Source organism: Scyliorhinus torazame, chromosome 6, assembly GCF_047496885.1.
Source record: "Scyliorhinus torazame isolate Kashiwa2021f chromosome 6, sScyTor2.1, whole genome shotgun sequence".
Classification (NCBI taxonomy): domain Eukaryota; kingdom Metazoa; phylum Chordata; class Chondrichthyes; order Carcharhiniformes; family Scyliorhinidae; genus Scyliorhinus; species Scyliorhinus torazame.
The window spans coordinates 50,812,504-50,837,672 of NC_092712.1; the positions used below are offsets into that span (position 1 = coordinate 50,812,504).

Below are 25,169 nucleotides of genomic sequence, written 5' to 3' on the forward strand. Positions count from 1 at the left end.
ACGGGGAAAAGTTTAGAACTGATGTGCGAGGCACACTTTTTACACAGAGGGTGGTAAATATATGGAACACATTGCCTGGAGAGGTGGTGGGAGCAGTTTCGATAGTAGCATTTAAGGGGCATCTAGACAAATATATGAATAGGATGGGAATGGAAGGAAACGGACTCCGTACGTGCACACGGTTTTAGTTTAGGCAGGTACCATGGTTGGTTTGGAGGGCCGAAGGGCCTTTCCTGTGCTGTATTGTTCTTTGTTCTTTGGATGTAAAATTAACATTGTCCAGTAGAGTATTTAACTATTTTGCAGTTTAGCGTGCCATCAGTCAGATGCACAAAAGACTGTGAGCAGGTAGCGTAACTAGGAGTGAGGGGAAAATAAATGCTTTGTAGAAAAGAGGGATTGACTTTGCAGAAGCGGAGTCATAGAATTGAGGTTCTGAGTTATAAGGAGAGGCTGGATAGACTGGGACTTTTTTTCCCTGGAGCGTAGGAGGCTTAGGAGTGATCTTATCGAGGTCTATAAAATAATGAGGGGCATAGATAAGGTGGATAGTCAACATCTTCTCCCAAAGGTAGGGGAGTCACAAATGCGGGCAATTGGGACTCGCCTATCATTGGAAACTGGGCGGAATGGACAAATTGGGCTGAAGGGCCTGTTTCGATGCTGCAAATCCCCATGACTCTCTGGCTCTATGACCATCACTCTTGAGGCCACCTTTGTGCAGGGTTATGACTGAAGACTGCCAGTCGCATTCTCAACCTGTCTTCCATTGTCACATCACCATAGGGCTTGATGTTCAGTTTGATGACTTGTTGAACAATCTGCATGTTGAGTAAACTTAAGTGGATGGCGTTTGTGCAGAGCCTCTCCCACTCCATCGGCCAAGGCAGCTAATGCCACATTGGTGTAATACCACACAAAAAAGAACGCAGGTTTGACTTTGGGGTTTCCCTATCCTAAGCATGTTGAAGAGACTCCTCTCCCCTTGACATTGCCGTTCTCCCTGCTGGCACTATTTGTGATCCTCTGCACTGTCAATTGGCATGAACTAGCATTAACCCTTGGCTGGGGGGTTTTGAAATCTGAGTTACCTTCTCCAAGGCTAACTTTTTATATTCATACATGGAGGGGCTGGTTTAGCACAGGGTTAAATCGCTGGCTTTGAAAGCAGACCAAGGCAGGCCAGCAGCACGGTTCAATTCACGTACCAGCCTCCCCGAACAGGTGCCGGAATGTGGCGACTAGGGGCTTTTCACAGTAACGTCATTTGAAGCCTACTTGTGACAATAAGCGATTTTCATTTCATTTTCATTTCATGTGGGAGTCGCTGGCTATGCCAGCATTGATTGCCCATCCTTACCAATTAAGGTTGACCAGCAGTACTAGCCTGGAGCTGTCTGCTTTAAAAGGCTAAATGTCAGCCTTCACTCCTCTGTTGCAAACAGGGATTGGCAGATGAAGCCGGGCAGTAGGATTTTGATGAGGAAAGTCTACTTGCGACGCTAACCATATGGGACTGTTTGTGGATTAAGAGCATCTCAACTCTCTTCAACCTCCCGGTTCCAAATCCTTCGACCTCCCTGCACCTGCCAGGTTACTGCTCCAGACTGATCATCTATTCGCCACGTTTGAAATGTAAAGAACAAGAGCAAAAGCATTGGGCAGGTAGTGCAGGAATCCCCTCATCCATCACCCTTCCTGAAAGGTTCTCTGTTTTGGACACAGTTGGAGGATGTGGTTTCTCAGGGGAATCCAGCAAGAGCCAGGACCGTGGCACCATGCGTTGGTCAGCCGCAGGGAGTTGGGGGTGGAAAAAGAGTGGGAGATTAGACGTGACACCAGGATGGTATGTTGCCTCTCTGGTCTCAGGATCAAGGATGTTAGTGAATGACTGTCGGACATTCTGAAGGGGAAGGGGAAGGGTGACCAGTCAAAAGTTGTGGGCCAAATTAGTACCAATGGCGTAGGTAAGAAGAGGGATGAGGTCCTGAAAACAGAATATAGGGAGCTCGGAAATAAATTAAAAAGCAGGACCTCAAAGGTAATAATCTCAGGATCACTCTCAGTGCCACGAGAACAGGGCAGAAATGGGCAGCACGGTAGCATTGTGGATAGCACAAATGCTTCACAGCTCCAGGGTCCCAGGTTCGATTCCGGCTTGGGTCACTGTCTGTGCGGAGTCTGCACATCCTCCCCGTTTGTGCGTGGGTTTCCTCCGGGCGCTCCGGTTTCCTCCCACAGTCCAAAGATGTGCAGGTTAGGTGGATTGGCCAATGATAAATTGCCCTTAGTGTCCAAAATTGCCCTTAGTGTTGGGTGGGGTTACTGGGTTCTGGGGATAGGGTGGAGGTGTTGACCTTGGGTAGGGTGCTCTTTCCAAGAGCCGGTGCAGACTTGATGGGCTGAATGGCCTCCTTCAGCACTGTAAATTCTATGATAATCTATGAACAGGGCTAGGAGAATAGACCAGGGCATCCGCGAACGGAGCGGCCGCAGCAAAGAGACTCCCGCAGGTCCACAAAATCGCGGCTTTTTTCAGGGGGTTTCCCGGCGGGTTGTTTGAAAAATTAAAGTCCCGCAAAATCGGCCCTGCCTCCCTCGCCCTGCCCAGGCACCAAAGCTCCGTCCCACGGAGCTGAAGAGAAAAAAAAGAGGCGAGAGAGGAGAGACTGGTCCCGGTGTGCTGCTCGTGGAGGAGGAGTGGGGATCGCGACTAAGAAACAGCCTGAAAGTCGGAACACGGAGAGGATGAGACGAAAAAATAATAATTTTTTAATTCAACTTTTCTTTTTCTCTCCTGAAAATTTTAAAAACTTTAAAAAAAAATTTTAAAAATCCTTTTTATTTAAAAAAAATTTCTTTGGGGGGAAAAAAAAGAATTTCTTTTTCGCACCAAAACCCAGTAAAAAGAGAAAGGCACATAACAGGAATATGCCTGCAAATAATAATAAACAGGGGGACGGCGAGATGCAAGGAGCAGCAGCGAAGGCGAAGGAAAAAGGCAGGAGCTGCGGCCACGCAGGCAGACGCCCCCACGGGGCGAGGCGGAGGTTGAGGAGAACCAGCTGGCTTGCCGAGCAGCGGAGCAGGAACAGGACACGGCAACCCCCCCCCCCCCTCCTGCACAGGAGGAGGAATGGAGAAGCGTGCTCAAAACGGAGATAAACGCCATAAAGGAGGAGATAAAAACGGAGATAAACGCCATGAGGGAGACACTCAGGACGGAGCTCCACACAATGATGAAGGAGATGCTGGCGGAGACAACGGACAAAATGCAGCGAACCATCGATGGCCTGGAAAGGAAGGTGGAGGTGCAGGAGAAAACTATTCAGGAGTTGGAGAGGGCCACCTCGGACCAAAGCGACAGGATGGTAACTCAGGGAACCGAGGTGAAAAGGCTGGTAACGAACCAGGGGGGCCGAAGCGGGAAAGTGGAGGACCACGAAAATAGGTCCAGATAGCAGAATGTTAAAATAGTGGGTCTGCCAGAGGGGATGGAGGGCAGAGACCCATTAGGCCATGTCACCTAAATGCTGGGCAAGCAAGTGGGAAGGGAGAAGTTTCCAAACCCCCCAGAAATCGACAGGGCGCACAGGTCGCTCCGACCCAGGCCCAAAGCCAGGGAGCAGCCCAGAGCGATTATCGTGAAGCTGAACCGGTTCCAAGGCAGGGAAAAAAATCGAGCACGTGGGAAGGGAAGACCATAAGGGTGTACCAGGACATTGGGGCGGACCTGGCCAAAAGAAGGGCTGAATTCAACATGGCCAAATCAGCACTCTACAAAAGTAATGTGAAATTTGGGATGCTATTCCCGGCCAAACTCTGGGTAACATTCGAGGGGAAGGAGCTGTTTTTTAACACCCCAGCGTCAGCGGAGGAGTTCGTTCGAGCGAACAAACTGGGGGAGGGACAGCCGCAACGGCCATCATGAAAGTGACGGGGATGGAAAAGAAAGGAAGAATCGGAACAAAGAGCAGCGGGCAGACCGCAAACAGAGACAATACGATCACGAACTGTACACACGTGTTTGGTGCACTGCGCAGACTGTGCTGACTCGTTCCTGGGCTTGTTCCACCTCTCAATGCAATGGGGGGGAGCGGAGCAAGGTGAATGAGGAAGAGAAAGGCGGACAGGAGGGCGAGTCAATGGCTAGCAAAAGGAAGGTAAAACAGGGCCAGAGCAGGGCAGGTACTGAGAGGGGGGCCACCGTGCTAGCAAGCAGGGCTAACACGGGAGGGCACGAAGAAAGGAGGGCCGCTCAGGGGAGAGGGAGCGACTGGCACAAAGAGGGGGGGCACAGGGCAGAAGGGGGGGAAGAACACAGGGGGGACAGAGGGACAGGGGCTATGGGGGAGGGGGAGAGTGGAGTCGGGCAGATAGAGCAGAACAAAAGAGAAGCAAAGAGAAGGGTGAGGTAGATAAACAGCACAAACACAGGCCTCGGCGGGCATGGAGCAGGGCAAGGAACCAAGATGGTGCCACAAAAAAACACTCAGGAGGGCTTCAGGGTGAAGGAAGACCCCGGAGTGCAGGGGCGTGTCCACCAGGTAAGTATGGGTGATCCCGCAGGACTGGAGGGTGGAAACCCCCCCACCAGGATTGTTACCTGGAATGTAAGGGGGCTCAACGGCTCAGTGAAAAGATCCAGAGTCTTCACCCACCTAAGAAGCCTAAAAGCAGACATAAAAGGAGTTCTCCCAGTGAGCCAGAGAAGACACAGCCAGAGTGAGACAGCAAAGAGTGAGTTTGGGAATTTAAAGCTAGGTGGGAATTGAATCCAATCGGTAAGACTGTTCCTTTTTAAATTTCAGGAGTTTAAATTAATCTAGAATTGTGCAGTGAAGGTTAACAAGGGCTGCCCCACCCACTCACATAACTGGTTGGCAGTTAAGTGTCAGTCACCTTAATCTACTTTGATCTAAAAGCAGGTGGGGGGGGGGGGGGGAAGTCAACTCAGGCCAATTTAAAAGAGCAAGTTGTAACTCACTCCCAGTGAGTTCTCCCAGTGAGCCAGAGAAGACATAGCCAGAGTGAGACAGCAAAGAGTAAGTTTGGGAATTTGAAGCTAGGTGGGAATTCAAAGCTGGGTGGGGAGGAGGTGCTTTTTAACCCTGGTAAGTGACTGGTAAGTAGTTTTTCATTTCATTGTCTAATTTTTTTTTTTTTCCTTTCGTTTTTTGGGAATTGTAGTTGTATAAGTTAACCTAAGGTTTAAGACATGGCAGGAGATCCCAGACCCGTGTCATGCTCCTTGTGTGCGATGTGGGAGCTCAGGGACACGTCCACTGTCCCTGGCTCCTTTACACACAAGACGTGTGTCCAGTTGCAGCTCCTGTTAGACCGCTTGATGGCTCTGGAGTTGCGGCTGGACTCACTTTGGAGCATCCTCGATGCTGAGAACGTCGTGGATAGCACGTTTAGCGAGTTGATCACACCGCAGGTGAAAGTTACTGAGGAAGATAGAAAATGGGTGACCAAAAGACAGAGCAAGAGTAGGAAGGCAGTGCAGGTGTCCCCTGCGGTCATCTCCCAGCAAAACAGATATACCGCTTTAGATACTGTTGAGTGAGACGGCTCACCAGGGGAAGGCAGCAGCAGCCAGGTTCATGGCACCATGGCTGGCTCTGCTGCGCAGCAGGGCAGGAAGAAGAATGGCAGGGCTATAGTGATGGGGGACTCAATCGTAAGGGGAATAGACAGGCGGTTCTGCGGACGCAATCGAGACTCCAGGATGGTATGTTGCCTCTCTGGTGCAAGGGTTGAGGAGGTCTCGGAGCGGCTGCAGGACATTCTGGGGGGGAGGGTGAACAGCCAGCTGTTGTGGTGCACATAAGCACCAATGATATAGGTAAGAAACGGGATGTGGTCCTACAAGCTGAATTCAGTGAGTTAGGAGTTAAACTAAAAAGTAGGACCTCAAAGGTAGCAATCTCAGGATTGCTCCAAGTGCCACGCGCTGGTCAGTGTAGGAATGTCAGGATAGATAGAATGAATGCGTGGCTCGAGAGATGGTGCAAGAGGGAGGGATTCAAATTCCTGGGGCATTGGAACCGGTTCTGGGAGAGGTGGGACCAGTACAAACCGGATGGTCTGCACCTGGGCAACATTGGAACCGATGTCCTAGGGGGGGGTGTTTGATAAAGCTGTTGGGGAAGGTTTAAACTAATGTAGCAGGGGGGTGGGAACCAATGCAGAAAGTCAGAAGGTAGTAAAACAGGGACAGAAATAAAAGGCAGTAAGGGGGAAAGTGTAAGGCAGAGAAGCCATAGTCAAAAATCAAAAAGGGTGACAGTACAAGGTACAGTGACTAAGGGGAGCTCAGTGAATAGGCCCAATAATACTAAAAGGAATAAAACGGGAAGTAAAAACGTAAATGGTAAGCAACGCGGCAGGTTGTTACATGAAGATATGGGTTCAACGACAAGGAAAATTAGAAGAAAAGTTAAGAGGAAATATAACTGAGGAGAGGTGACTGATCGAGGTGTTAAGATTCAAAACAGAGGTAAATAAGCCAACATAAGTGTGCTTTACCTGAATGCTCGTAGTATTCAGAATAAGGTAAATGAGTTGATGGCGCAAATCATCGTGAATGGCTATGATTTAGTGGCCATTACTGAAACACGGTTAAAGGATGGTCACGACTGGGAGTTAAATATCCGAGGGTATCAAACTATTCGGAAGGACAGAGTGGATGGTAAGGAAGGTGGTGTAGCGTTGTTATTTAAGGATGACATCCGGGCAATAGTATGGGATGACATCGGTGCTATGGAGGATAAGGTTGAATCCATTTGGATGGAAATCAGGAACAGTAAGGCAAAAAAGTCACTGATAGGAGTAGTCTATAGGCCACCAAATAGTAACATTATGGTAGGGCAGGCAATTAACAAAGAAATAACTGATGCATGTAAAAATGGTACAGCAGTTATCATGGGGGATTTTAATCTACATGTCGATTGGTTTAACCAGGTCGGTCATGGCAGCCTTGAGGAGGAGTTTATAGAATGTACCCGCGATAGTTTCCTAGAACAGTATGTAATGGAACCTACGAGGGAACAAGCGGTCCTAGATCTGGTTCTGTGTAATGAGACAGGATTGATTAATGATCTCATAGTTAGGGATCTTCTCAGAAATAGCGATCACAATGTGGTGGAATTTAAAATACAGACGGAGGGTGAGAAGGTAAAATCAAAAACTAGAGTTTTGTGCTTAAACAAAGGAGATTACAATGGGATGAGAGAAGAACTAGCTAATGTAGACTTGGAGCAAAGACTTTATGGTGAAACAGTTGAGGAACAGTGGAGAACCTTCCAAGTGATTTTTCACAGTGCTCAGCAAAGGTTTATACCAACATAAAGGAAGGACGGTAGAAAGAGGGAAAATCGATCGTGGATATCTAAGGAAATAAGGGAGAGTATCAAATTGAAGGAAAAAGCATACAAAGTGGCAAAGATTGGTGGGAGACTAGAGGACTGGGAAATGTTTAGGGGGCAACAGAAATCTACTAAAAAAGCTATAAAGAAGAGTAAGATAGATTATGAGAGTAAACTTGTTCAGAATATAAAAACAGATAGTAAACATTTCTGCAAATATATCAAACAAAAAAGAGTGGCTACGGTAAATATTGGTCCTTTAGAGGATGAGAAGGGAGATTTAATAATGGGAGATGAGGAAATGGCTGAGGAACTGAACAGGTTTTTTGGGTGGTTCTTCACAGTGGAAGACACAAATAACACGCCAGTGACTGATAGAAAGGAGGCTATGACAGGTGAGGACCTTGAGATGATTGTTATCACCAAGGAGGTAATGATGGGCAAGCTAATGGGGCTAAAGGTAGACAAGTCTCCTGGCCCTGATGGAATGCATCCCAGAATGCTAAAAGAGATGGCTAGGGAAATTGTAAATGCACTAGTGATAATTTACAAAAATTCACTAGACTCTGGGGTGGTCCCGGCGGATTGGAAATTAGCAAACGTGACACCACTGTTTAAAAAAGGACGTAGGCAGAAAGCGGGTAATTATAGGCCAGTGAGCTTAACTTTGGTAGTAGGGAAGATGCTGGAATCTATCATCAAGGAAAAAATAGCGAGGCATCTGGATGGAAATTGTCCCATTGGGCAGATGCAGCATGGGTTCATAAAGGGCAGGTCGTGCCTAACTAATTTAGTGGAATTTTTTGAGGACATTACCAGTGCGGTAGATAACGGGGAGCCAGTAGATGTGGTATATCTGGATTTCCTGAAAGCCTTTGACAAGGTGCCACACCAAAGGTTGCTGCATAAGATAAAGATGCATGGCATTAAGGGTAAAGTAGTAGCATGGATAGAGGATAGGTTAATTAATAGAAAGCAAAGAGTGAGGATTAATGGGATTTTCTCTGTTTGGCAATTAGTGGTGCCCCTCAGGGATCAGTGTTAGGCCAACAATTGTTCACAATTTACATAGATGATTTGGAGTTGGGGACCAAGGGCAATGTGTCCAAGTTTGCAGATGACACTAAGTTGAGTGGTAAAGCAAAAAGTGCAGAGGATACTGGAAGTCTGCAGAGAGATTTGGATAGGTTAAGTGAATGGGCTAGGGTCTGGCAGATGGAATACAATGTTGACAAATGTGAGATTACCCATTTTGGTAGGAATAACAGCAAAAGGGATTATTATTTAAATGATAAAATATTAAAACATGCTGCTGTGCAGAGAGACCTGGGTGTGCTGGTGCATGAGTCGCAAAAAGTTGGTTTACAGGTGATTAAGAAGGAGAATGGAATTTTGTCCTTCATTGCGAGAGGTATGGAGTTTAAGACTAGGGAAATTATGCTGCAATTGTATAAGGTGTTGGTGAGGCCACACCTGGAGTATCGTTTTCAGTTTTGGTCTCCTTACCTGAGAAAGGACGTACTGGCGCTGGAGGGTGTGCAGAGGAGATTCACTAGGTTAATCCCAGAGCTGAAGGGGTTGGATTACGAGGAGAGGTTGAGTAGACTGGGACTGTACTCATTGGAATTTAGAAGGATGCGGGGGGGGATCTTATAGAAACATATAAAATTATGAAGGGAATAGATAGGATAGATGCGGGCGGGTTGTTTCCACTGGCGGGTGAAAGCAGAACTAGGGGCATAGCCTCAAAATAAGGGGAAGTAGATTTAGGACTGAGTTTAGGAGGAACTTCTTCACCCAAAGAGTTTTGAATCTATAATTCCTTGCCCAGTGAAGCAGTTGAGGCTCCTTCATTAAATGTTTTTAAGATAAAGATAGATAGTTTTTTGAAGAATAAAGGGATTAAGGGTTATGGTGTTCGGGCCGGAAAGTGGAGTTGAGTCCACAAAAGTTCAGCCATGATCTCATTGAATGGTGGAGCTGGCTCGAGGGGCCAGATGGCCTACTCCTGCTTCTAGTTCTTATGTTCTTATGTTCTTATCTACCTACAAGAGACGCACCTGAGGGACAGCACCTGCTGGTAAGAAAGTGCTGGGTGGGACAGATGTACCACTCATGCTACGGGACGGGCGCTAGGGAGGTAGCAATATTAATTAGCAAGAGGACCAGGTTTACGGAAACCAAGACAGTTACGGACCCGGGGGACGGTATGTCATGGTCAGCGGTGTCATGGAAGGGGCACCAGTCGTACTGGTAAACGTGTACATTCCCAACTGGGATGACACAGAATTCATAAAGAAGACCATGGCAGAAATCCCCGACCTTGACACACACCGACTGATCATGGGGGCGACTTTAACTGTATATAGCACTGACTGACCGATCAAACCCCAGAGCAGGGAAAAAGACTGGCATGGCTAGGGAACTAGGAGAATTTATGGAGCAGATGGGGGCGGTGGACCCATGGAGGTTCCTGCACCCGGGAGAAAAGGAATTTTCATACTTCTCACATGTACACAAGGTATACACCCGTATCGACTTCTTTGCAGTGGGGAAATCGGTGCTTCCAGGGATCACGGGAATGGAGTACTCCGCGATCGTTATCTCCGACCACTATATGGATGTGAGGTTGGAGACAGGCCATGCCCAGCGCCCCACGTGGAGGCTGGACATGACATGGACCTCCTGGCCGACAAGGCTTTCTTCCAGAAAATATCACAGGCCATAGGCGATTACGTTAATAATAACCAAAACGGGGAGGTCTCACCCTCCACATTCTGGGAGGCACTGAAGGCCGTGATTTGAGGAGAAATCGTAGCCTACAAAGCAAGCAGAGACGGGGAAGAGGGGGTGGTCAGGCAGCGACGAGTGGACTCTATTCTGGAAGTCACCAGAAAATCCTCCGAGGCCCCGATCGGAGAGCTGCTGGCTGAGAGAAAAAAGCTGCAAATGGACTTTAACCTGCTAGCCACTAGGAAAGCAGTGTACCAACTCCGCCAGACACGGGGGACCTTCTACGAAAACGGAGACAAGGCTGGCGGCCTATTGGCTCACCAGCAGGCAGCCAGAAGGGAAATAGCGCAGGTAAAGGATAGCAATGGCAGACTGGTAACAGAGCCAAAGGAGGTCAATCGGGCATTCGAGACCTTCTACCGGGGACTGTACATCTCCAAGCCCCCCAACGGGGACGTGGGGATGAAACATTTCCTAGACGGACTGGAACTACCAGTGATGGAGGAAGACAGAGGGGGGAGCTGGAAGCACCAATAGACCTGGGAGAAATCATGGAGAGCATCAACTCAATGCACTGGGGCTGTTTAGCGCAGGGCTCAATCGCTGGCTTTGAAAGCAGACCAAGGCAGGCCAGCAGCACGGTTCAATTCCCGTACCAGCCTCCCTGAACAGGCGCCGGAATGTGGCGACTCGGGGCTTTTCACAGTAACTTCATTTGAAACCTACTTGTGACAATAAGCGATTTTCATTTTCATTTCATTTCAGGCGGGGAAGGCACCCGGATGAATGTGTGGCTGGATGGTGCAGGAGGGAGGGATTTAGATTCCTGGGACTTTGGGACTGAGTGTGGGGACGATGGGACCTGTACACGTTGGATAAGTTGCAGCCCAATAAGACCAGGACCAATATCTTTGCAGATATTAGTGCTGTCAGGAAGGGTTTAAATTAGACTGCCAGGGGCAGGGAACCTGAATGGTGAGACACAAGAGAGGGAAACAAAGATAGAAATGAAAGACAGAAAAGTAGAAAACAAAAGTGGAAGGCTAAAGAAACAAGGCCTAGCAGCAAGTGGGGCCACAGCACAAAGAAATTATGTGGGGAAAATATTGAAAAGACAAGCCTAAAGGCACTGTATCAGATTGCACAGGGCATTCACAATATGGTAGACAAATTAACGGCTCAAATTGTTGTACACAGGTGCTATACAATTGTGATTATGCAGGCATGGCTACAGTGTGACCAAGGCTAGGAACTGAATATCCGAGGGTACTCGATTTATTTAGGAAGGACAGGCAATGAGGAAAAGGAAATGTTAGTTAAGGATGTAATCAGTGCAATAGTGAGAGGATATTGGCTCACAAAATCTAGATGTGGAATCAGTCTAGATGGAGCTAAGAAGCAACAAGGGGCAGAAAACATGAGTGAGGTTTGTCTATAGGCCTCCAAATAGTAGTGGCAAGGTAGGGGATGATGTTTAACAGGAAATTAGAGATGCATGTAACAAGGATGCTGCAGTAATTATGGGTGACTTGAATTTACATATATATGTATATGGGCAAAGCAAATTATCGGCAATACTGTGGCAGATGTATTCATGGAGTGTGTACGAGGTGGCTTTATAGACCAGTATGTCAAGGAGCTAACTAGGGAACATGCACCCTATATTTTGTATTATACAATGAGAAGGTGTTAATTAATAATCTTGGAGTGCAGGATCCTTTAGGGAACAGTGACCATAACGTGATAGAATCCTTCATTACGAGGGAAAATGAACAAGTTTGATCTGATACTAGGGTCCTAAATCTAATCAAAGAAACCTACGAATGTATGAGGAGTGAATTGGCTAAGATAGCTTGGGGAATTTCATGAAAAGGCAATGGTTAATGTTTAAGAAATGAATATACGCGTTGCAACGGTTTTACATTTCGTTCTGGCGCAAAAACACAAGAAAAGCGGCCCAACCATGGCTAACAAGAGAAATTAAGGGCTGTATTAGATACAAAGAGGAGTGATAAAAAGTTAGTCGAAGAAGTAGCAAGCCTGAGGATTAGGAGAAATTCAGAAGTCAGCAAAGCTGGACCTAGAATGTGAGGGGGAAATTGAGTAAGAGAGTAATCTTCCAAGTAACATAAAAGCGGACTAGAAAAGTTGTTGTTTAATTTAGATTGTCCAATTTTATACCTGGCCTAGCTTTTCAGGCCTTTGGCCCGTTGGCCACATTGGTTAACAGACAGGCAACAGAGAGTAGGAATAAATGGGTATTTTTCAGAATGACAGACTGACTAGTGAGGTCACACAGGAATCAGTGCCTAGGCCTCAGCTATTCACAATAGGCATCAATAATTTGAATGAAGGAACTAAACGCAATTTTTGTAATAATGTTTGCTGACAACAGAAGACTTGGTGGCAATGTGAGTGGTGAGGAGGATATTAGGAGGCTTCAAGACAAGTTGAGTGAGTGGACAAGTGCATGGTAGATGCAGGATAACGTGGTTAAATGTGAAGTTATCCAATTCAGGTGGAGAAACAGAATGGCAGAGTATCATTTAAATGACGGTAGATTAGGAAATGTTGATGTACAAAAGGGTATGGGCGTCTTTGTACACCAGTCACTGAAAGAAAACATGCAGGTACAGTAAGAAGTTAGGAAGACAAATTGTATGTTGGTCTTCATTGCGACCAGGTGTGTAGATGAGGGTAGTGCAGTTGATGTAGTTTATATGGATTTCAGCAAAGCCTTTGTCAAGGTCCCACATCGGAGACTTATAAAGAAGGCAAAGGCACATGGGATGCAGGGTAACTAGATTAGGTGGATTCAAAATTGTCTTAGCTGGAGGAGACAGAGGGTTCTGACAAACGGCTGATTGAGTGACTGGAAGCCAGTGTCCATGGTGTACCACAGGGATCGGTGCTGCATCCCCTGTTGTTTTTTCATTTATATAAACAACATGGATAACTATGTGGGGAGTAGGATCAGTAAGTTTGCAGATGACACAAAGATTGGCCGGGTGGTTAACAGTGAGGATGAGTGTCTTGGGTTACAGGAAGATATAGACGGGACAGTCAAATGGGCACAAAAGTGGCAGATGTAATTTAATCCTGAAAAGTGCTGCGAATCTTGCAAATCCTGCAATGTTAGCATTCATGTCGACAGGGCTAGAATACAAGAGCAGGGATATACTTCTGAGGATGTATAAGGCTCCTGTCAGACCCCATTTGGAGTATTGTGAGCAGTTTTAGGCCCCATATCTAAGGAAGGATGTGCTGGCTTTGGAAAGGGTCCAGAGGAGGTTCACAAGAATGATCCCTGGACTGAAGAGCTTGTCGAATGAGGAAATTTGAGGACTCTGGGTCTGTACTCGTTAGAGTTTAGAAGGATGAGGAGGGATCTTATTGAAATTTACAGGATACCGCGAGGCCTGGATAGAGTGGACGTGGAGAGGATGTTTCCACTGAAGGAAATACTAGAACCAGAGGACACCATCTCAGACTAAAGGGACTGATCCTTTAAAACAGAGATGAGGAGGAATTTCTTCAGCCAGAGAGTAAATCAGTGGAACTCTTTGCCGCAGAAGGCTGTGGAGGCCAAATCACCGAGTGTCTTTAAGACAGAGGTCGATAGGTTCTTGATTATTAAGGGTACCAGGGATTATGTGGAAAAGGCAGGAGAATGGGGATGAGTAAAGTATCAGCCATGATTGCATGGTGGAGTAGACTCGCTGGGCCAAGTGGCCTAATTCTGCTCCTATGCCTTATGGTCTTCTGGTCTTAAGTGTGAGGTGATACACTTTGGAAGGAGTAATGTGGCAAGGAAGTACTCAATGAATAGCCTGAAACTGGGAAATTCTGAGGAACAAAGGGACCTTGGAGTGTTTGTCCATAGATCTCTGAAGACAGAAGGGCAGGTTAATAGGGTGGTGAAAAAGGCACATGGGACACTTGCGTTTATCAAACAAGGCATAGATTACAAAAGCAGGAAAGTCATGTTGGAGTTGTATTGAACTTTGGTGAGGCCACAGCTGGAGTATTGTGTGCAATTCTGGTCGCCACATTCTAGGAAGAATGTGAGTGCGCTGGAGGGGGTGCAGCGGTGATACACCAGGATGTTGCCTGGGATGGAACATTTAAGTTATGAAGAGAGGTTGGATAGGCTTGAGTTTTTTTCGCTGAAGCAGAGAGGACTGAGGGGTGACCTGATTGAATGATTACTATGAGGGGCATGGACAGGGTGGATAAAGAGCAGCTGTTCCCCTTAGTTGAAGGGTCAGTCACGAGGGGACACAGGTTAAAGGTCAGGGGCAAGAAGTTTTGGGGGATTTGAGGGGAAACGTTTTTTACCCAGAGGGTGTTGACAGCCTGGAATGCACTGTCTGGGAGGGTGGTAGAGGCGGGTTGCCTCACACCCTTTAAAAAGTACCTGGATGAGCACTTGGCACATCATAACATTCAAGGCTATGGGGCAAGTGCCCTCAAATGGGATTAGGTAGGCAGGTCAGGTGTTTTTCATGCCTCGGTGCAGAGTCGATGGGCCGAAGGGCCTCTTCTACACTGTATTATTCTGTGATTGCAAGAGGACATGAGTACAAGGTCAAAGATGTCTTACTGTAGCTGTACAGAACCTTGGTGAGACCGTACCTGGAGTATGGTGTGCAGTTTTAGCCTGCTTATCTAAGAGAGGATATAGTTGCGACAGAGGGAGTGCAGCAAATGTTCACCAGACTGATACCTGGGAATGCAGCATTGTCATATGAGAAGAGATTGGATTGACTAAACCTGTATTCCCTGGAAATTAGAATAATGAGAGGCGATCTAATTGAAACCTGTAACATTGTTACAGGGTTGTACAGAGTGGATGCAGGGATGTTGTTTCCTTTGGCTGGGGGTCTAGAACAAGGGGACACAGTCCCAGGATACGGGGTAAGCCATTTAGGACTGAGATAAGGAGAAACCTCTTCACTCAAGGTTACCATCTTCAGCATTAATGCCCTTCCTTCCAACCAAGGGTCATAAGTGGGGAAGTTCATTGATGACTGCACAATGTTCAGCACCATTTGCGACTCCTCAGATACTGAAGCAGTCCATGCCCAAATGCAGCAAGACCTTTTTTTTAATACAAATTTAGAGCACCCAATTCTTTTTTTTTTCCAATTAAGGGGAAAGTTAGCGTGCCAATTCACCTACCCAGCCCATCTTTTTGGGTTGTGGGGGTGAGACCCACGCAGAGGCGGGGAGAATGTGAAAACCCCACATGGACAGTGACTGGGATCGAACCTGGGTCCTTTGCGCCGTGAGGCAGCAGTGTGAACCACTGCGACACCATGCTGCCCATCCAGGTTTGGGCTGACAAGTGGCAAGTAACGTTCGCACCACACAATGACCATCTCCAACAGAAGAGGATCTAACCATCACCCCTAGACATTCAATGGCTTTACTATCGCTGAATCCCCCACTATCACTATCCTGGGGTCATTGACCAGAAACTGAACTGGACTAGCCATTTAAATACTGTGGTTACAAGAACAGGTCAGAGGCTAGGAATCCTGCTCAAATCCTGACAACCCCCCAAGCCTGTCCACCATCTACAAGGCACAAGTCAGAGGTGTAATGGAATACTCCCCACTTGCCTGGATAGGTTCCGCTCCAACAACACTCAAGAAGTTCAATACCATCCTGGACAAAGCAGCCCCACTTTATTGGCACCCATCCACAAACATTTATTCCCTCCACTACTGACAAGCAGTAGCAGCAGTTTGTACCATCTGCAAGATGCATTGGAGGAACTCACCAAGGCTTCTTAGTCAGCACCTTCCAAGCCACTAACCCCTACCATCTAGAAGGACAAGAGCAGTAGATACATGGGAACACTGCCACTGTAGGCCCATGTCCAAGTCACTCACGATCCTGACTTGGAAATGTTACTTCACTGTCTCTGGGTCAAAATCCATGAACTCCCTCCTTAACAGCACTGTGAGTGCACCTGCACCACAGGGACTGCAGCGGTTCAAGAAGGCAGCTCACCACCACCTTCTCAAAGGCAACTAAGAATGGGCAATAAATGCTGGCCTAATCAGCGACGTTCATATCTTGAAAAATGAAAAAAACGCAGAGGATGTTGAATCTGTGGAATTCTTTACCACAGAAGGCTTGTGGAGGTTAAGTCACTGAATACATTTAAGATGCAAATGGGCAGATTTCTAAACTCAAAAAGCTGTGAAGGGCTATGAGGAGAGTGAGAGAGTATGATGTTGAGATAGAGGGTCAGGCATGATGATGTTGGATGGTAAAGCAGGGTCGAATGGCCTACTCCTGCTCCTTTTTTCAGTGCTTCTACGTTTCTGGCGGTTCTCCAGCGGCGGACCTTCCCAAGTCCCAGGGCCCAGATGGAGAAATTCCATCCCCAAAAACTGCCAGCCAAACAGAGGCAGACAGATGTACGTTGCTGACAGCACCAATGTGGGAGCGGTGGGTTTTTCTCCTCATTCATTTGATTCAGCATTCATTGCCCTGCCGTTAAACTGAATGGCTCACTCGTCAGGACAGCTAAGAGTTAGCCATCGTGCTTTGGATCTGGAGTCACGTGTAGGCCAGACCAGCTAAGGACAATAGTGAACCAGATGAGTTTTTAACAACGATTGACAATGGTTTCAAGATCATCATTACCATGGGTTCTCTGGATTACTAGTCTAAAGATAATGCCACCATCCCCATCGCCACCATATAATCCCTACAGTGCAGAAAGAGGCAATTTGACCCATTGAGTCTGCACCGACCCTCTGAAAGAGCATCCTACCTATGCCCACTCCCCTGCCCTATCCCTGTAACCACACCTAACCTGCACAACTTTGGACTGTGGAGGAAACCGGAGCACCCAGAGGAAACCCACGCAGACACGGGGAGAATGTGCAAACGCAGAGAGTCACCCAAGCCTGGAATTGAACCCGAGTCCCTGGCACTGTGAGGCAGCAGTGCTAATAACTGTGCCACCATGCTGCCCCATAGATGCCAGCAGAGGGACCCCAGGCCAAAGATAAGTGAGGGTGGGATGGGAGTCACTGGGTGGGGGTCATGGGATGAGAGAGATGAGGATGTCTGCAGCCAGGGCAGTGTTGGCTTTAGCAGGTCCTCCCCCATCTCCACATATTCTGGCGTTCCCCAGATCCCAAATCCTTGAAAGCGTTTTCCTCACTTTCTTTTTCCAATCACCTTTAAATTGTTGAGCCTGGGCTCTCAAACCTTGCACCAATGGCACTGTTTCTGTCTGTCGACACTTTCCAGGCCCCCTCATGATTCTGAACACCTCTAGCAAATCTCCTCTTGGTCCTCTCCTCCAAGGAGAAGTAATATTGTGCTTCATTTACGAGCAACATCCTGTTACCTTTTTTTTAAAAAAACATCTTTAAAAAAGATCTCATTATACTGGACCGCATACTTCTGGAAGAATGGCTGCATGGCCCGAAAATTTAGTGGAGGAAGGGACCTGTCATGATTTGTAAATCTCCAGGTTCTGCTCGGCAATTTATGAAGCTCTGTCAACTTGCCCAACCAACTTCACGACGCTGAGGACCTGATTCTTTCCCGGCCCCGGGTCACTGTCCGTGTGGGCTTTGCACATTCTCCCTGTGTCTGCATGGATCTCACCCCCACAACCCAAAGATGTGCAGGGTAGGTGGATTGGCCGTGCTAAATTGCACTTGAATTTAAAAAACTAATTAATTAATTTAAAGAAAAACTTGCCGAAGTCTAGCTAATGACGCATGTCCTGTGATGTCCCATGCCTGCAAGATTTAGCCCAGTAGCTTTTGTGTAGTGAAACTGGTGCAGCAGGTCAGACCTTAGGACCACTCCAGTCAGATGGAAATATGTGGGTTTGTTCTATTTGAAGACTATTGATAGTCTCAATTCGACGTGCATTAGTTTATGCAGCTCAAGAATTGTACCTAATGTGTGCTTGGGAACCAATTGTTTGTGGGGTGGCTGGTGCATATTTTCGAGGCGGTTTTGTCAGGAAACACTTCTTCATGTAGAGCCCGGTGGAACTTTCTCCCACCAGAACAGCTGTGGATGTTGAAGGTCAATCCAAGTTGTCAGACCTCGGTGGTAGAATGGCCGAGCGGATTTAGGCTCCAGTCTCTGTGAGGATGTAGGTTCCAATCCCATCTCTGCCAGTGGTGGTTTGTGATTTTTCAGATTGAATCCCATGCCTGCACCGGTTTCCTCTGGGTTCTCCAGCTGCCTCTCACAGTCCAAAGAAGTGCAGGTTAGGTGGATTAGCCCTGCTAAAATTGCTCCTTGTTGTCCAAAGGCAAAGGTTCGATGTGGTGACGGGGATAGTGAGCCTGGGTAGTATGCTCTTTCCGAAGGTTGGTGCAGTCTTGATGGGCTGAATGGCCTCCTTCTGCACTGGAAGGATTCTATGGCTATTCAGCAAAACGCGATAACAGAGAACAGAGAACATTACAGCGCAGTACAGGCCCTTCGGCCCTCGTTGTTGCGCCGACCTGTGAAACCACTCTAAAGCCCATCTACACTATTCCCTTAACGTCCATATGTCTATCCAATGACCATTTGAATACCCTTAGTGTTGGCGAGTCCACTACTGTTGCAGGCAGGGCATTGCACACCCTTACTACTCTCTGAGTAAAGAACCTACCTCTGACATCTGTCTTATATCTATCTCCCCTCAATTTAAAGCTATGTCCCCTCGTGCTAGACATCACCATCCGAGGAAAAAGGCTCTCACTGTCCACCCTATCCAATCCTCTGATCATCTTGTATGCCTCAATTAAGTCACCTCTTAACCTTCTTCTCTCTAACGAAAACAGCCTCAAGTCCCTCAGCCTTTCCTCATAAGATCTTCCCTCCATACCAGGCAACATTCTGGTAAATCTCCTCTGCACCCTTTCCAATGCTTCCACATCCTTCCCATAATGTGGCGACCAGAATTGCACACAATACTCCAAATGCGGCCGCACCAGAGTGTTGTATAGCTGCAACATGACCTCATGGTTCCTAAACTCAATCCCTCTACCAATAAAAGCTAACACACCGTACGCCTTCTTAACAACCCTCTCAACCTGGGTGGCAACTTTCAGGGATCTATGTACATGGACACCGTGATCTCTCTGCTCATCTACACTGCCAAGAATCATACCATTAGCCCAGTACTCAGTCTTCCTGTTATTCCTTCCAAAATGAATCACCTCACACTTTTCTGCATTAAACTCCATTTGCCACCTCTCAGCCCAGCACTGCAGCTTATCTATGTCCCTCTGTAACTTGTAACATCCTTCCCCACTGTCCACAACTCCACCGACTTTAGTGTCATCTGCAAATTTACTCACCCATCCTTCTACGCCCTCCTCCAGGTCATTTATAAAAATGACAAACAGCAGTGGCCCCAAAACAGATCCTTGTGGTACACCACTAGTAACTGGACTCCAGTCTGAACACTTCCCATCAACCACCACCCTTTGTCTTCTTCCAGCTAGCCAATTTCTGATCCAAACTGCTAAATCTCCCTGAATCCCATGCTTCCGTATTTTCTGCAGTAGCCTACCGTGGGGAACCTTATCAAACACTTTACTGAAATCCATATACACCACATCAACTGCTTTACCCTCATCCACCTGTTTGGTCACCTTCTCAAAGAACTCAATAAGGTTTGTGAGGCACGACCTACCCTTCACGAAACTGTGTTGACTATCTCTAATCAAATTATTCCTTTCCAGATGATTATGCACCCTATCTCTTATAAACCTTTCCAAGATTGAATGAAATGAAATGAAATGAAAATCGCTTATTGTCACAAGTAGGCTTCAAATGAAGTTACTATGAAAAGCCCCTAGTCGCCACATTCCGGCGCCTGTTCGGGGAGGCTGTATACTCGAATCGAACCGTGCTGCTGGCCTGCCTCGGTCTGCTTTCAAAGCCAGCGATTTAGCCCTGTGCTAAACAGCCCCAGTCAGCGCAACATCGAGGGCCGAAGGGCCTGTACTGCGCTGTAATGTTCTATGTTCTCTGTTATCGCGTTTTGCTGAATAACCATAGAATTCTTCCAGTGCAGAAGGAGGCCATTCAGCCCATCAAGACTGCACCAACCTTCGGAAAGAGCATACTACCTAGGCCCACTATCCCATTCACCACATCGAACCTTTGCCGTTGGACACCAAGGAGAAATTTTAGCAGGGCTAACCCACCTAACCTGCACTTCTTTGGACTGTGAGAGGCAGCTGGAGAACCCAGAGGAAACCGGCGCAGGCATGGGATTCAATCTGAAAAATCACAAACCACCACTGGCAGAGATGGGATTGGAACCTACATCCTCACAGAGACTGGAGCCTAAATCCGCTCGGCCATTCTACCACCGAGGTCTGACAATTTGGATTGACCTTCAACATCCACAGCTGTTCTGGTGGGAGAAAGTTCCACCGGGCTCTACGTGAAGAAGTGTTTCCTGACAAAACCGCCTCGAAACTTTTGCCCGCAACAGCTCACTGGTCTATAGTTGCCAGGGTTGTCTCTACTCCCCTTCTTGAACAAGGGGACAACACTTGCTATCCTCCAGTCTTCTGGCACTATTCCTGTTGACAAAGATGACTTAAAGATCAAAGCCAAAGGCTCAGCAATCTCCTCTAAATTGAGATGAGATGCATAAGGACTGTGGTAGAACAGTGTTGAGGGGCCGAATGGCCTACTCCTATTCCTAGGTTATGATATAATTAAAAGAGTCAATCTTTACATTTGGTTATGCTTCATGGGTACCTTAAATGGGGAGGCCGCAAACCTGGTTCTAACATCCTCCTCTATTTTTTTATACAGATGCTTTTTTTCCTGACTAAACTCCGGGTATGTGAACAGTATATTGTAGGCGATGGATTTGACATTGTCCTGTGGGAATTGCTGTGCCTGTCAAAACATTTCTTCCTGTAGACTGTCTCTTTCAGGTCCAGAGATTTGTATGAAAACATCTCTGTAAAAACTACATTCAGCATTCATTGACACAAAGGGGGAGGGGCATTTTTAGGCCCCACCCGCAGCCATTATTGTCCGGTCCCACCAGACGTCAATGGCATGCCAGGTCCTTTCACAGCAGGTCCAGAGAGTCTCAGCCAAAGACAATTGTTCAAAATATTTGCGCCAAATGTTTAATGTTTCAAAGGGAAAAAGGAATTGACTGCAATGGCTGTCTTCTATTTGGATTTTAAGTGTTTGAAATAGTACCACATAAAAGGCTGGTTAACAAAACTGAAGCACAGGACGGTCAGAATCAGCTTGGGCAAAGGTTTGTCTGAAGGTCAGCTACCAGTGAGCCATGGTGAATGTCTGTTTCTCAGACTGGCAGACAATAGCAGTGGTGATCCCCTCTGCACGCAGCATTACATATTGAGAGAGCAATGAGCAAAGCATGTGGGATATGGGCGGCACAGTAGCACTGCTGCTTCACAGCGCCAGCATCCAGATTCGATCCACGGCTTGGATCACTGTCTGTGCGGAGTCTGCATGTTCTTCCCGTGTTTGCGTGGGTTTCCTCCGCGTGCTCCGGTTTCCTCCCACTAGTCCTGAAAGACGTTCTGAATTCCCCCTCAGTGTACCCGAACAGGCGCCGGAGTGTGGCGGCTAAGGGTTTTTCACAGTAACTTCATTGCAGTGTTAATGTAGGCCTTATTATGACAATAATAAAATTGGGCTTCATAATTAGAGGTACAAAATCAAGAAGTAATCCTGAATCCTTTAGAAAGCTCTGGTTAGGCCACAACTAGAATACTGAGCTCAACTGTGGTCACCACACTTTAGGAGAGATGTCAACATTCTTGAGAGTTTACCAGAATGGTTTCAGGAATGATGGAGTTTAGTGACAAGGTTAGCTTGGAGGAAAAGAAATTAGGGGAGGTTTGACTGAATGTACAATGTGGTGGCTTGAAACATACATTCAAAGCTTCCAGTGGTTAACAAACGGTTTATTGATAAAAGGCAAAGATCAGTAGCAGGCACAGAACCCATTATAACATTATACCCATTATCACAGATCTGATCACTTCAGCTCCAGGGTCAGCACTGCCTAGGGTCCTGCTCCCAGGGCCCTGGGCGAACTCCTTATTGGCCAGGGTTCGCATGCTCCCTCGGGATTGGCCCCGAGCCAGAAACGGGATCCATCATTCCCACCCCCAAAAAGGGGCTGCGCTATCACATACAGGATTATGACAGGCTTAGATAAGGTAGACAGAGAATGTTTGCGATGGTGGAGGAAAGAACAAAGAACAATACAGCACAGGAACAGACCTTTTGGCCCTCCAAACCTGCACCGGTCATGATAGCAACCTTTGCCAAAACCCTCAGCACTTCCTTGTGCCATATCCCTCTATACCCATCCTATCCATGTGTTAGTCAGGATGCCTTTTGAACGCCGTTAATGTATCTGCTTCCACAACCTCCCCTGGCAACGTGTTCCAGGCACTCACCACCCTCTGCGTAAAAAACCTGCCTCGCACATCTCCTCTAAACTTTGCCCCACGGACCTTAAACCTATGCCCCTTGATGACTGACCCCTCCGCCCTGGGAAAGAGTGCCTGCCCATCCACTCTATCCATGCCCCTCATTATCTTGTAGACCTCTATCAGGTCACCCCTCAACCACCGTCTTTCTAATGAAAACATTCCGAGTCTATTCAGCCTCTCCACATAGCTAACACCCTCTAGACCAGGCAACATCCTGGTAAACTTCCTCTGCACCCTCTCCAAAGCCTCCACATCCTTCTAATAGTGTAGTGACCAGAATTGTGTGCAATATTCCAAATGTGGCCTTACCAAGGTTCTATACAACTGTAGCATGACTCGTCAGTTTTTATACTCAATGCCCGTCCAATGAAGGCAACAATTCCGTATGCTTTCTTGACTACCTTGTCCACTTCTGTTGCCACCTTCAAAGATCTGTGGACCTGCAGGCCCAGGTCTCTCTGACTTTCTATATTCCTAAGAGTTTTGCCATTTACAGTATATTTCTCCTCTATGCTAGACGCACCAAAATGCATTACCTCAGATTTATCCAGATTAAACTCCATTTGCCATTTCTCTGCCCAAGTCTCCAAACTATCTATGTCCTGCTGTATCTTCTGACAATCATCAACACTATCTCCCACTCCACCAACCTTGGTGCCATCTGCAAACCTATTCATCAAACCAGCTACATTTTCCTCCAAATCGTTTATGTAGACCACAAACAACAGACTCCCAAGCACAGATCCCTGTGGAACACCACTAGTCACAACCTCCCATTCAGAAAAACGCCCTTCTACAGCTACCCTTTGCCTTCTGTGACCGAGCCAGTTCTGTATCCATCTTACCACCTCACCTCTGAACTTGTGTGACTTCCCCTTTTGTACCAGTCTGCCATGAGGCACCTTGTTAAAGGCATTACTGAAGTCTATGTAAACAACATCCACCGCCCTCCCCTCATCAATCATCTTTGTCACGTCCTCAAAAAACTCGATCAAATTCGTGAGGCACGACCTCCCCTTTACAAAATCATGCTGTCTATTGCTTATGAGTACATTTGATTCCAGATGGGTATAAATCCTGTCCCTAAGAATTCTCTCCAATAATTTACCTACTACCGACGTGAGGCTCACCGGTCTTTTGTTTCCAGGATTATCCCTGCTACCTTTCTTAAACAGCGGTACCATATTAGCTATCCTCCAGTCCTTTGGGATCTCAGCTGTAGCCAATGAGGATACATAGATGTCAGTCAAGGCCCCAGTAATTTCCTCCCTTGCTTTCTTCATATTCTACGATAAATCCCATCTGGCCCAGGAGACTTATCGAACTTAATATCTTTTTAAAAACCCAATACCTCCTCCTTTTCGATGTTAACATGATCTAGACTGTCCACACACTCTACCCTTAAGGGCCCCCTTAAGCAATGGTAAAAAGACGAGGTGACACAGATTTAAGGTTTTGGGAAAGAGTTGGCAGGAAAATGTGAGGAAAAACGTTGGGCTGGATTTTCCCAAAATGGGACTATGGCCCCACGCCGGTGTAAAAACACTGGAGTTTTACTCCAGAGATTCCTGTAAAAAAGATGAACTCATTCAATGCCCTGCAGGGGGCTAGCAGGAACCTGGAGTGATTCTCGCAGCTTTAGTTGCGGATACGGGCCTCCGCACTTCCGGTTTGGAGTCCGCGCATGCGCAGGTGGACTCGGACCACGGAGCCAGATACAAAAATTAGACCCCCCCGATCGGCCGCGCGCTCGATCATCTAACCGCACGGATCTAATCCCCGGCCGCCTATAAGGCCCCCCCCTCCAATGTCCGATCCCCCTGCCCCAGACCAGGGCGGCCGCGGACTGAGTCTGCAGCCGCCATGCCAGCATCCCGACCGGCAATAGGTGGTTAGTTCCACGCCGTCGGGAACTCGGCCGATCAGGAGTGGAGGATCACTGGGCGGGCCTCTGGCAATGGGCCCCCAGCTGCGTGGCGTACTCCGCGATCCCGGCAATCTTCGGATTCCGGAGAATCGCCGGACCAGCGGCGGGCCCGATTTCAGCGTGAAAGTGAATTCTCCATCCCCGTGCTGACCGCGATTTCGCCATGGGGCTGCAGAGAGTGGTAGAAGCAGAGACGATGTATGATTTCAAATGGAAATTGGATGGGCTCTTGATGGAAAGAAACTTGCAGAGATACGGGGAGAGAGCAGGGGAATGGGATTGACTGGATTGCTCTACAGGCAGGCGAAATGTACTTGAAGGTCTGAATGGCCTCTTTCTGTGCCACAATGACTCTGTGGCTCAATTCGGCAATATCATTCATTTCCTTCAGGTGTAAAATGTTTTCGTATTGATTTGCAATTTAATCAAAATTCTATAATTGTAAACTGCTTTCCTATTACATTTCAGTTTATGTCACTGCAAAGCAATCAAGGGAATTAACTTTTTAACACTCCAGCTGGTTGGCGATCTAAATTGTGCAATTGGGATTAACAGCTATTCATTCTAACCAAACCTTCGTTCAGTCATACATGGGAGACTCTGCAATGTAATGAGTTTGGTACCCAGTGTTTGTAATATTCAGTG

The 25,169-nt window shown here is 47.2% G+C and overlaps 1 protein-coding gene across 3 annotated transcripts in view; it reads left to right on the forward strand.

The window, feature by feature from the left end:
- Positions 1–25,169, forward strand: part of dpp6a (dipeptidyl-peptidase 6a) — a 1,922,242-nt gene that overhangs the window by 1,854,572 nt on the left and 42,501 nt on the right. The gene's annotated exons all lie outside the window — the stretch shown is intronic.